Source organism: Glossina fuscipes, unplaced genomic scaffold (genome assembly GCF_014805625.2).
Source record: "Glossina fuscipes isolate IAEA_lab_2018 unplaced genomic scaffold, Yale_Gfus_2 1, whole genome shotgun sequence".
In the NCBI taxonomy this organism is placed as follows: Eukaryota; Metazoa; Arthropoda; class Insecta; order Diptera; family Glossinidae; genus Glossina; species Glossina fuscipes.
In genome coordinates, this window is record NW_023998415.1 from 17,690,329 (window position 1) to 17,702,565 (window position 12,237).

Genomic DNA, 12,237 nt, shown 5'->3' on the forward strand with positions numbered 1-12,237 from the left:
TTTTTTTTTTTTTTTTTTTTTTTTTTTTTTGATTTTTTCAACGTTAAGGGAAGTTAACCAACATTCAATATTCGATTAATTATAATCGTAGTTCAATTAAATAGAATTTTTAATTGTGATTACATGATATAATGATAGTGCCATTGTTTGCTTACCTAACTATTCTATAACAATAACTTTTTTATACAATAATTTTCACAAAATCTTTCAATAGTTTTTAGCACATTTTGTGAAGCTCTCATCTATTTATTAAATCTCTTTCAAAAATTTTTCCATTTTTATGCCCATAATCGAAGGATGACGTGATTATTCGAATATTTATCGAAACTATTCCAATGGCCCAAAGAAAGTTTTAGAGCACATATAGCCCACCAAGTATATGTATTCTTGATTAGCATTAAATTCTGAATTGATTAACAATGTCTATATGTCCGTCTGTCTAATGTTTGCTATAAACATTCTCTTGATTGTAATAATGAAGCATGTATGAATATTGGACATTCTTGCACGCAGGTTGGTATTAAAAATGGGCCAATTCGTTCAAAGGACATGCACACACTACCACGTCTGTTTTTCAAAAGTAATAAAAAGTTGATGGCGGTGGATGGGTGGAATACTTGCCATAAATACACTATTTATTAATAAAGTGTAAAGGGTAAGCGTTTTTCTATAAAATAGTTTGAATTCGTCACGGAATAGATTCCAGTAGTGTACGCAAGATATGCATACCAAACATATCCTCATAGTGGTCACATCAGTTTATTCGTCCTCAGTAGCTAATATATACACATTTTGATTACGGACATCTGCCATCATAGTAACTCAAATAAGTTAATATTTGTAAAGAAAATGGGTCATAATGGCCTATAATAGCAAATCTGCTATGAATGGCAAGAAAAATGAATTCCACTCTTTTAATAGCGGCAATCGTATTCTTGATAACAAATTCCGACAGTATTTGAGGAAAATTTCATATCTATTATGATAGATTTCGTGATTTCGTGTAATTTGATAGCAAGCCGTGCTTTAATTAGAAGAAAAAAAAAAGAACAGAAAATCCAAAACTGTATGCGAAAGATAAATAAATGGCTCATAATATTCAAAAAATATTTCTTCAATCTGTAATTTTGAATATCAACGAGCCGGTCAAACGAACGACGCTTCCGAAATAAGCAAAGTCCTTTCAATTTTCCTCGAAATTTTCCTCGAAAAGAAAACGCTTAGGATGTCCCAACACATAGCCGGTTTGGCTGATTAGCCTCAAATATTGGATTTTGAAAATTAATGTTTAGAAAGACCGGTTGAACGACCTAATATCATGCTGTCAGAATGTATTGCGAAAGAATGTAAACATAAAAAAACATCCAGCATTCGTTTGATCAACTTATCGGTTTGAAGCGATTAGAATAATTTTGCAAGTTTTTTTATGTATCCTTGCGTAGTTGAAAGCGTGAGAATGCGATACCTTATGCCCTAGTGCAATAACTAATTCCAAATGGTTCAAGATTTTAGGTTGTCTCGATTGCAATCAATTCATCGTAATCCAATCATTTTTCTTCCAACAAGATAAATAGATTGATATAAAACCCTTTTCTATGACTTGGTCCATGCGGCGTGCTTTAGAGCGAGACGGTAATATTTTGCTCGGTTTAACAGTTTGTTGGGTGTTTTCAATTTTCAGAACGCTTATAATCATGATCAGCCGTAATATAAGTATTTGGAAAATTTGGAAAAATAGTTTTGATAATAATGCCATTGTTCCACAATTGAACTTAAAACCTTATAATTAATTGCTAAGCAAATTACGACAATCCCCGTAAAAGAGATGCATGTTGATAAGCTTCGTTGATTGGCGTTCAATCATAGCGCAACTGACCAACCAAAAACCATGATGAACAAAAGCAAAGAAAGTTATGTTCCTTTTATTAAAAATCCAGCGATAAAAGGTTCATCTTTATCCGCATTCAAATTTTTTCGCAATTTTAATAAGTAATAAGCTGTTGAGGTAAAATCTCTTTTATTATTGTTCGACCTAAAGTGCACAATACATATAATGGCAATTAACCGAAACAACAGCAAAAAGGTTACGAACATAAATGTGCTGAGATAGAAATGAATCGTCTTGCCCTTTTATACCCACCACTGTAAGATGGGAGTATACTCACTTTGTTTTTTTCTTTTTTTTTTTTTTTTGATAATGTATGGAACAACCAGAAGGAAGCTTCAGAGACCCTATAAAGTATATATATATTCTTGAACAGCGTGAAATTCTGGATTTACTACACCATGTCTGTTCGTCTGTATGTCTGTGCAATATTTGTTGTTGGCACACCTTTGGTCACAGAAATGAAGAGGTCAACTTTACAAAAGAACGTTGAGAGTAGAATGCGAAAAGCATAGTCACTGGTATGCGAGATTCGGCCCCTGCCGAATAAAACTTTCTTATTTGCTATTTTTTTCATTATAGAAAATAAATCAATTAACTCTTTTAATTCCATTGTGGAGCATTTGGCGCGTGAAGGAATGAGGACAACCCTTCAGGCATGGGTTAGTGGACTACGAAACTTTTTGTTAAAAAAACGCAAATTTGGTTTATATAGACTGTGTTTTTACGCTTCTTATACAAAGTTTTGGGACAAGCTTATCTCGAAAAGGTTTCCCCTGCAAGACGAATTAACTAGAAATTTTCGATCTCGCGATCAATATTCGTTCATGTTTTAAAGATAACGAGACCAATACTAAGTAGTAAAGCCCTTCGGATGCCGCATTTTCACACATTTGGCGTATATAAGAAATAAGAAGAATGACACGATTACTAAAGCGACAACTCAAATGGGGTTTTTTGATATCCATCGCTTGCTCGTTTGCACAAATATTTTTTTGGTTTTTGAAACCAAGAAATTTTGAGGCAGGAGGTTTTATGCGAACCTAAGAATTAATTCCAAAAGACGGAAATTTTCATTATTTGCAAGAATTTAGAAGCCAAGTGAATCCAATGCAAAAATTTGTACGCATGAACACTTTTCGCTTAACAATCTTTACTATAATTAATAAAAGAAAAATTTTAAAACTCTGCTTTTTTATTACATATGTTATGAAACTTGTTCTTTATTACAATATTCTCTTCGAAATTCTTATGCATACATAAACTCCTCTACCGGTTTACGGATCGGCGAATCGTATATTACGGGTGGTTGTAATGTTGGTATTTGTGGTCGGAAATCAATGGCTGCCGCGCGGCCAGTTAATCCGTTTAGCCCGTTCATTATAACGAAGACCAGGCCTAGCAGTTTTTCAAACTTCATGTTAAGGTACGACAAAGCTGATGCTTGTTCACTGAAAAACTGAAAAATTTTTAATCAATTCGCTGATGCTATTGCAAGCTTTTAAGTAAGAAAACTAAGCAGAAAATTAAAATTTAACTGATAAGAAAAAATGATTGATTATAAAAAAATCCCCAAATTAACGAAACTATCTAAAATAGAATTTTGCCAGCACTGGTATGATTCAGTTCCCAAAGTGAATCTAGATTAATCAACCAAGAATTTCTATAAAACGCGAAAAAAAACACCCTAACGGGAAGTAACACTAAGGCACACAGCACCTGTGTAAGAATGTATCTTGAAGAATTCTTTTTTGCAACGAATTTTTTTCTTTAATGACAACTTTTTGGCTCTTTGGGCTCATTATGAAGAGACAAAAAGAAAGTTTGCAAAGCTTTGGCGTCTTTTAGTGTTCGCGTTAAGTTCTCTTAAGTTCCGATTCAATTTTTTTGATAATGATAACAAAGGAGGAATTTAAACCTTAGTTAAATTGCTGCGAACTAATTTAAACAGGCATATATATGTCTATACGATTTTTCTATAGATGTAGATAATATTCACTAATAATTACCAAAAATAAAGATGTGAAGAATTGTTATACCCTATGCTACTTGTGGGACAGAGTATATTAACTTATGGCGGACGTATGTCACATTGCAGCATGGGCTTAAGATAGACCCACCCAACTTTTATTACAGAGATCGATTTAGAATCGTGATCTGAATTAATCTAAGCCTGTCTGTTCGTCCGTCTGACTGTTCATGTAAATTTGTGATCAAGTTACAGGTCGCAATTTTTGAGATATTTTGATAAAATTTGCTAAAGTGACATGTTTTGAACATTATTGAAAATAGATTGGATCGGTACATTTTTTCGATCACTCCCCATACAACGCCCTATTCTACAGAGTCGTTATATAGAAAAAAATTGCAATTTTCAAAGTTGGTTAAGTAATAGTATTTCGACATTCTAAATTGTTATGAAAACTTTGAACCGGGTGGGGCAATTTTTGAACCTCCATGCATATAACGAAAACTGAAGTTCGTACGACAAATAGGTCTAATTTTCAATGCTTCCCGATGAAAATTATATCATAACAGTAATTTAAAATGAATTGTACCAAATTTGGACCATTTAGGACTATTTTTTGAATACTGCAAAAATTGACCATTTTTAGAGCAGAAAGGTCTAAGTTTTAATATGTGGTGGTGAAAATTGACCCACAATAGTAGTTTCATAAAAAAATGAACTGTACAAAATTCGCCCATTTTTGGATTCTGACTTATGTGACGATTAAACTTGTATTACGTTAGGTTGCGTTTTGGCCACGTACGAAACAAGATATCATTATTGTGGTCTATAATAAAACCAGGAATTGTGTTAGACAATGTGGTGTAGGGTATTTATGGTCGATCTTGCCCGACTATAATGTTCTTACTTGGTTTTATTAAGATTTCATGGGCATCGTTCGAATGTAGTTACGGATCGACGGATTGAAAGCAAAGTTCTACTTTAATATGACCTTTGTCGTTCAAATTAGGTAAATGTAAACGCAATGCTTGGCTTAAGCTCGTGAATGATTGTAATCATAACGACTATCTTCTTCTGGTGATAATAATAGCAATTATGATTATTTAAATTAATATCGAAAATCGTTCAAGCATAGTTAACGGTAACGCCTCGTTTTTCTCGAAACTATAATTGGTTTTTTGTTTAAACCTTTGGCTCCTTTTAATGGTTTATGTATATATATCCGCGATCATCTCTTTGATGAATAAAGAATTTGGTGAATAAAGATATTAATCTAAGGCTCCGCTAGTAGCTACTACCTCCTAAGGATAATTGATTAGAAGATATGCATTCCTTATCTGCCCGCTCTAGTAATTATGTTGGCTAGAGTTATTCTCTCGTTCTCGGTGACACTACACCCAGCTCTAAAAAGTTAATAACGATGATGATAAACAAACTAATAGGGAAAAAACATTTATAAATTATTACGTATTTAAATAAGAAAATTTATCGAATCATACAAACATACAAAATTTAATAAACTACAACAAGTAAAAATATTATTGTGGGCCACGATCCAACTATTAAACATCCTTCACCACTTCGCTAATGTAATGCTCATTTTTACAAAGACCTTTCAAAACTCGGCATTATATGGGAATTAGTCAAAAAAAAAAAAAAAAAATGCTACAACCCAAGCCTTACCTAACTGCTAAAAATATTACTTTGATATGGACATTCTCGGAAGCAAATTATTAAAATTTATTTAAGTTATTACGCTGAGATATACTTCCCCTATTAGCCAGAAAATTGAAAGAATAAAAAAAAATCCTATAAAATCCATGTACACGTATGGAGAATTTTAGAGCAAACGTCACACTTAGTAAGTGTTACTCATATTTTTTACAAGAACAACTACAATAGCGACAGTAATAGAATTAATAACGAGAAAAGTTCACCTCTATTAAAATAACGACAGCAGCCATAACAACAACAATGACAATAATAATAATAATAACAACAACAACAACAACAACCGCAATAAATTCCGTGAACAACCAACTAAGAATAATCACGGAATCTCCCCTTCACATTACAATGAATATTAACTGGTATTTAAGATTTTTATTATAATTCATTGTTGTTGGGTTTTTAAGATTATACGCTTAGCGTTTTTAATAAAAATTTAAGCAGTGCAGCCCATTACTGCAAACGAATACAAATATGCACGCACACCCATACATATATATACATAAGCGTTAGCGTGTGTGTGTGTGTGTGTACACACACACACATACACATACACGAGGCATACGCTACGCCAACAGGTGTGAGAACGTGCTAATAATATAACATTGCGAGGTTCATTACGCTGGCGCGCGAATCACTTTAATTTCATTTAATATATATTTGTATACCGGATTGTGTGTTTAACAAATGCATTTATTTAAATGTTGCATTTATTTAGTTTTCTTTTTTATTGTTAATTATTTATTTGGAGCTTATTTTTATTGCAATTCTTAAAAATATTTATTAACTTTTTCCTCGCCTTCTCCTTCTCTTTCTCCTTCCTCACGTCCTTCTACTTCTTTTCAATTTTTGCTAAACATTTAATGAAATAATTTTTTATTTTCTTGTAAATTTTGTGATCCAATTTCAGGGGAATTTTTCGTGGTTTATTATACACCATTCGTCATTCGTGATATTAAAAGACGTTACTTTTACATTCTTGGAAAATACAATATAATAAAAATTGAAATTAATTATTAAAACAAAAAAAATAAATAAATAAAAATCCAAAAAAAAGTTACCACAAAAGAGTATTTATTAATAATAACAATATACTTATCTGTAATAATTTATTCTTGGAAAATACCCGCAAAAAAACCTTTTAGCAAAGCGTTACATATCAAATTATGAATGAATTTTTCCATACACACCACCTCTCTCTCTCTCTCTCTCTCTCTCTCTCTCTCTGTCTTACTCTCTAGCAGATAAATTACACTTAATGATATTAATTATAAAATCTATAATTTAAAAATTTTCATACAAAAATATACTGATTGTATATTTAATATAGTTAGCTTAACTTTCCTACTTCACTAAGGTAAATTGTCTTAGCAAGAGGAATTTCGCTAACCTAAGACTAATCTATTATCGAATCATTCTATAATTTCTATAACGAATTTTAATAAAATTCCGAACAGATGATAATCTATGTTCCATATATAAAAGCAGAGAAAAGGTGCTTTCAAAATTGCCCTTCTTCGCTCTTACTACTCTTCTTACTCACTCGTTGCGATAAACTAAAGGATAGGAAACAACTTGATATGAAAGCATTCGAATGAAATCAGATTTTCATTTGATATTTTTTCGACCTTATTGACTTTATGCCATCCATACTCTTGCTATGCATAGATAGATAGATACCTTTCATTTCATAATAATTTATTTAACGAGAATGAATTAATAAAACTGTGCGTGTAATAAATTTATTAGCGATTTCTTTTCAGATACAATTGTTTTTCTCATCATCTTTCAGAATATGATCTGTTTAGATAAAAGAAATGATTGCATTAAACAATTTTTTTCCTATATTTTCATTGTCGATCATGTAATTATAATTAATTTCTATGCATTTTTGCATTGTCGCGTAATTAAAAAAATTAAATTAACATTAACATTATTTGAATAGAAAAATCTTTTCTCATAGTAGATTTCCTAAAATGGCATCTTTATTTCTCTACATGCATTTCCTGAAACCGGAAGCATATTAAACAAATTGCTTTGTTTGTAATATTTACAATTCAGTTTTATCCCTTATATTGCTAAGAAATACCGGAAGACAAAAAAAAAATTAAAAAAAATATGATCATCCGAACTACTCTTATATTAATCGTATTCCACGACTGCCATCCAGCTAACAAAGAATTCATTTTAATAGGATTGGCCTTAGGTGCGACAAACCAATGCATCCTTAAGACACCTTTGTGATTACTGAAAAGGAATCGTTCCCTAATAAGAAGATTCACATTCGGTACAACTAAATCGTAGACTCGAAAGTGTTACCTGCTAATGATGATCATCGTACTTTAATCCGAAAATATATTTCGTCAGGATAAATAAATTGTAATAATAAGAATATTAGGTATTTGCATATATTTTGATCATTTTTTCACTTGTTAAACGCATTTATTGATAAGAAAAAAAAAAAAAAGAAAGGATACAACTAAATATTTTCTATCATTTTCTACAACTTTTTCCCAACTTTCTGGCAATACGGCGACGCCGAGTAGAAAGCACTTTATTGGTTTGGCGGCCGTCCATTTTTGCACCTCTTCAGCATTTCAAAACCGCTTGTCAGCCAAACTCTGCTGCATCACTGCATTGAACAAGTGATAATCAGAAGGCGCTACGTCTATACACGGCAGAACTTACCATTACAGCTGCAAAACTGTCTCCTTGACCATTCTTGCAACGTGTGTCTGAGAGTTGACGTGCAATGGCATCACTGTGCATTTGTTAACCGTTACTGCTGATCTTTTTCAAAACAATATATCGTTCGATTTCGTTAATTGAGGTTGGTAGACATCTGCACTAACAGTTTCATTCAGCTTTAGCAGCTCGTAACGCGTTAGACTTTGCTGATACAACCAAATGCATAGCAAAGCTTTACAGCCATAAATATTACGCCTCGGTGTCAATGTGGACGGCTCCCCTGGACTAAACCATGTTTTTTGCACATGGGTCTTTGCAAATAGATCCACTTTTCATCGCCAGTCACAATACGCTACAGAAAAGTCTACTTTTCGCGCGCTGTTTAAGCGGTTGGAAATGGGCTTTTCAATCAATTCGTACGATGGTCATTTGCTCTCCTTTCTGATGTTTGCCAACGCATATAAAAGTATAGAAACAGATGATAAATCAGCTTATAGGTTCGAAAGTTCTTTGAAGGTTTGAGCTGGGTTTTCGTCGAATAAGTGTTCGAACATTTTGGATCTTCCAAGTCCTCCAGGCTGTTCTTTGTACGTTGACATCAAAATCATCACTTATAAACCGTTGAAACGTAAACCAACAATTCGGATGTGATGTAGCAGCATCAGCATAAACTTGTAAAAGGGAAGTTTCATAAACTTCGACATATCCTTTCTGATTAATTTTGAATTGATTTCAGAAATCCCAAAACTCAAGCTCAGACCAATTTCCAATGTAATCAAATATGGCATCAGTACATCAAGTACATCGTTCAAAGTACCCACTGAATTATTAGATTCATTCACTTCTTTCACTCTGTCATATGAAATGCGATCATATTCGAAGCTCACTTACCAAAGGGAAAAACCTTTCACTTTAAGCCAACAGACTCTATCAATGAGTTTATCATTTCATTATGACAGTTGTCGGCTGTTGTTTTGCGGTAATTTAATAGTTGCCCAAGCAATCAATCTTTTCCACTTTAGAAAATAACTCTATCAGGGTCTGCCCATATCAGGATAAAGCTTTAAGACATCATAGATTATATTATGTAATTCTTTTACTTTGCTTTGCCCAAGGTTTAAGGTTGTGTATCCCGAAGAAGCAGAGCAATATGCCATACGCCCGATAGGTTTAAACTTTTGATTATTTTATGCCACAGTTTTCATTGAGACTCTGGCCTGCCTTACTGCGATTCTACAGGATAACGCTATAAATTGGAACATGTTACGTGATCAGATCAAGACAAACTGAGAAGAAGAAAGGAATTGGACTTTAGCATATTGTCAAAAGTTCGTGGATAATTTAGATAAGATGCAAAAAGATCGCAGAACAAATATGTTGAGACAATGCTAAAAGAAAGCAGAATAATTGCCATTTGTTCGCGTTAGCGGATATACAAGATTCACCATAAAGTGTAAATATAAATTATATATGTATGCATATCTAATATATATATATACAATATATTTCGTTTTTTACTTTTTACGTTTACTTAATTATCATCTAGCAATGGAAGTAAAAATGGAAATAGAAAAATGAAACGACTATTTTAGCACTTAAAAAAATTTTAATTAACAAATTTAATTGTAACAATATTTTTTGGTGTTCATTTGGCACCTGTCAAACTAATTTGTCCAAATTAAGATTAATTGTAAGCGCATGCTGTTGCAACGGGTTATATATATGATATACACATTAAAAAATTTTTAAAATTGTGCGATCAACACAACGATCTATTCTATAGCTTGTATATTATTTTCAAGTATGAACACTCTTATACATCTATCTATCTATAAGTTTCTAGTTTCTATTTTAATATCGGCTTTAGACTAATTAAGAATTAATTTAAAACTAAATCCAACAAATGGTAAAAACGAAAAAAAAAAAAAAAAAATACCAAAGGCCGCATTTTAAATGTAAGACGAGAGATCGTTAAATAAAAACTAAAACAAATTTCACTGCATTTGAATATTCATGTTAAAGTGGTGATGCTGTTGTCATCGGATAAACTCTGCGATAGCATTACATAAAAGAAAAACAAAAAAACAAAAAAATGTTATTTTTTTATATTTTATTTACATAGATAGATACATAGAAAACATTTGTGTGATGTTCACTAACCCCATTGATTATTATTAACAACTCTATTCACTTTGGCAAGGATAACAGCATTTTTTATGTTATGTTATTTACTTCTGTCTATTGTTGTTGTTGTTATTGTTATTATCGCTATTGCTTTAGTAGAACTAATTTAGATCAATGGCAATTCTAAAATATTGTCCAAGTATTCAAATACGTCTACACTAATACTGGTATGTTACATATATTTGTCTCATGTTTCGATAATTTTATAAAAATAACTTAAAACAAATAATTAAAAAAGTATATACATATACATATATTAAATATTTTTCAAAATATGTTAAGAATTTTTACATGTCTATGTTATGCCATGAAATGATGAATGAATCAATAAAATTGATTATGAACGCAAATATTTATACCTACCTACCGTAGGAAGAGAAAGAGAGAGAAAGAGAGAGAGAGAACATCATAAGGTAATTATTTCATTTTCAACGTTTAACACTTCATTTGATATTCTGTCCCCTCTGCACACGCATCTTATAAAATGTCCCAGGAACTTGGTAAGTCATCCAAAAAAAAAAAATTCAAAGTTTGCTCAAATATTTTCGAGAGAATCCCATGGATCCCATCCCAACGTCAATATTGAGAAACTTAGGTGCACCTATCCTCCGCTTTACACACCATCCATTGTACACGTTTTCAATCTTAAAAACAATAATTTTCAAGAAAATAAAAACATATAAAAATACAAATTGTTGTTGTTCAAATCAATCTTTTATTGTTCGTTTTATTCATTTATTTTAGTTGTTTTTTTCATTTGAATGATGTGCTTATGCTATATATAATTCATTTTTAATCTATTTCTTAATTTTTTATGTAACTTTTCTCATTCAACAAAATAATTGAATCCTTATGAGTGGCAGACCAGGCAAAGTATCGCGACTAACAACTCATTGATCGGCGGGTGGTTCAAGTCTCAAGTATGTTAGAGTTTGCAATATAGACGATAGCATATGTCATCTAAGTTATCCGGCAGCCTTTTAAATCCATAAATTCAATAAATGACATGGACCGGGATGGTAGGTAACAGCTTTAAAGTAAAAAAAAAAAAAGAGATTTTTTGACAAATTTTTGGCAATGAAAGGAAGTTTGATATGTAACCATGCTTGTTTCACCAGGTTGATGAGGCACTTTTTATATAGCCAGGCGTGTATGTGTGTGTCTATCAGACTTAGTTTTATGTGACCGCACCATTACATCAATTTTATTTAACCGGCGTAGTGGTAACTCTCTCTATGTCCTCTTGTCTCTAAAGCTGTTATCTAAATATATTTTAGAACAACCTTACAGTGCCACTATAGACGGAATGAGTCATACGTACGTGCCCCAGCTGAGCTAGCTAGTTCATGAGATCTGGGAGGTTTTCCATATCCGCCATCCTCCTAGAACGGTTGCAACCAAAAGAAATTGCAAGTACGGACGGATGAAACGCTAACGGGTATCCTATCAGCGCTTAGGGCCACATAGATTATTAAGCAAACCCTTAATTAGTACGAAAAATAAATTTTTTGAAAAAATATTAAAAAATGGCATCAACGAAGTCATTCTCGCGAGTCACACACTATCAATTAAAGGCACTCTGCGGCAAGTAAAGTAACTGAAACAAATTTGAAAGACTATTTAATCTACATTCCTCTATGCAGTAAAATACGTGGGAGGTTTTAAAAATATTGGTTTTTGTACGACGGACTCGTATTTGTATAAAAAATTTGAATTTTCAACAAAGAAAAACAAAACACGTGAAAACCCTATAGTAGACTTTTTCGAGAAGTGGCCGAAAATG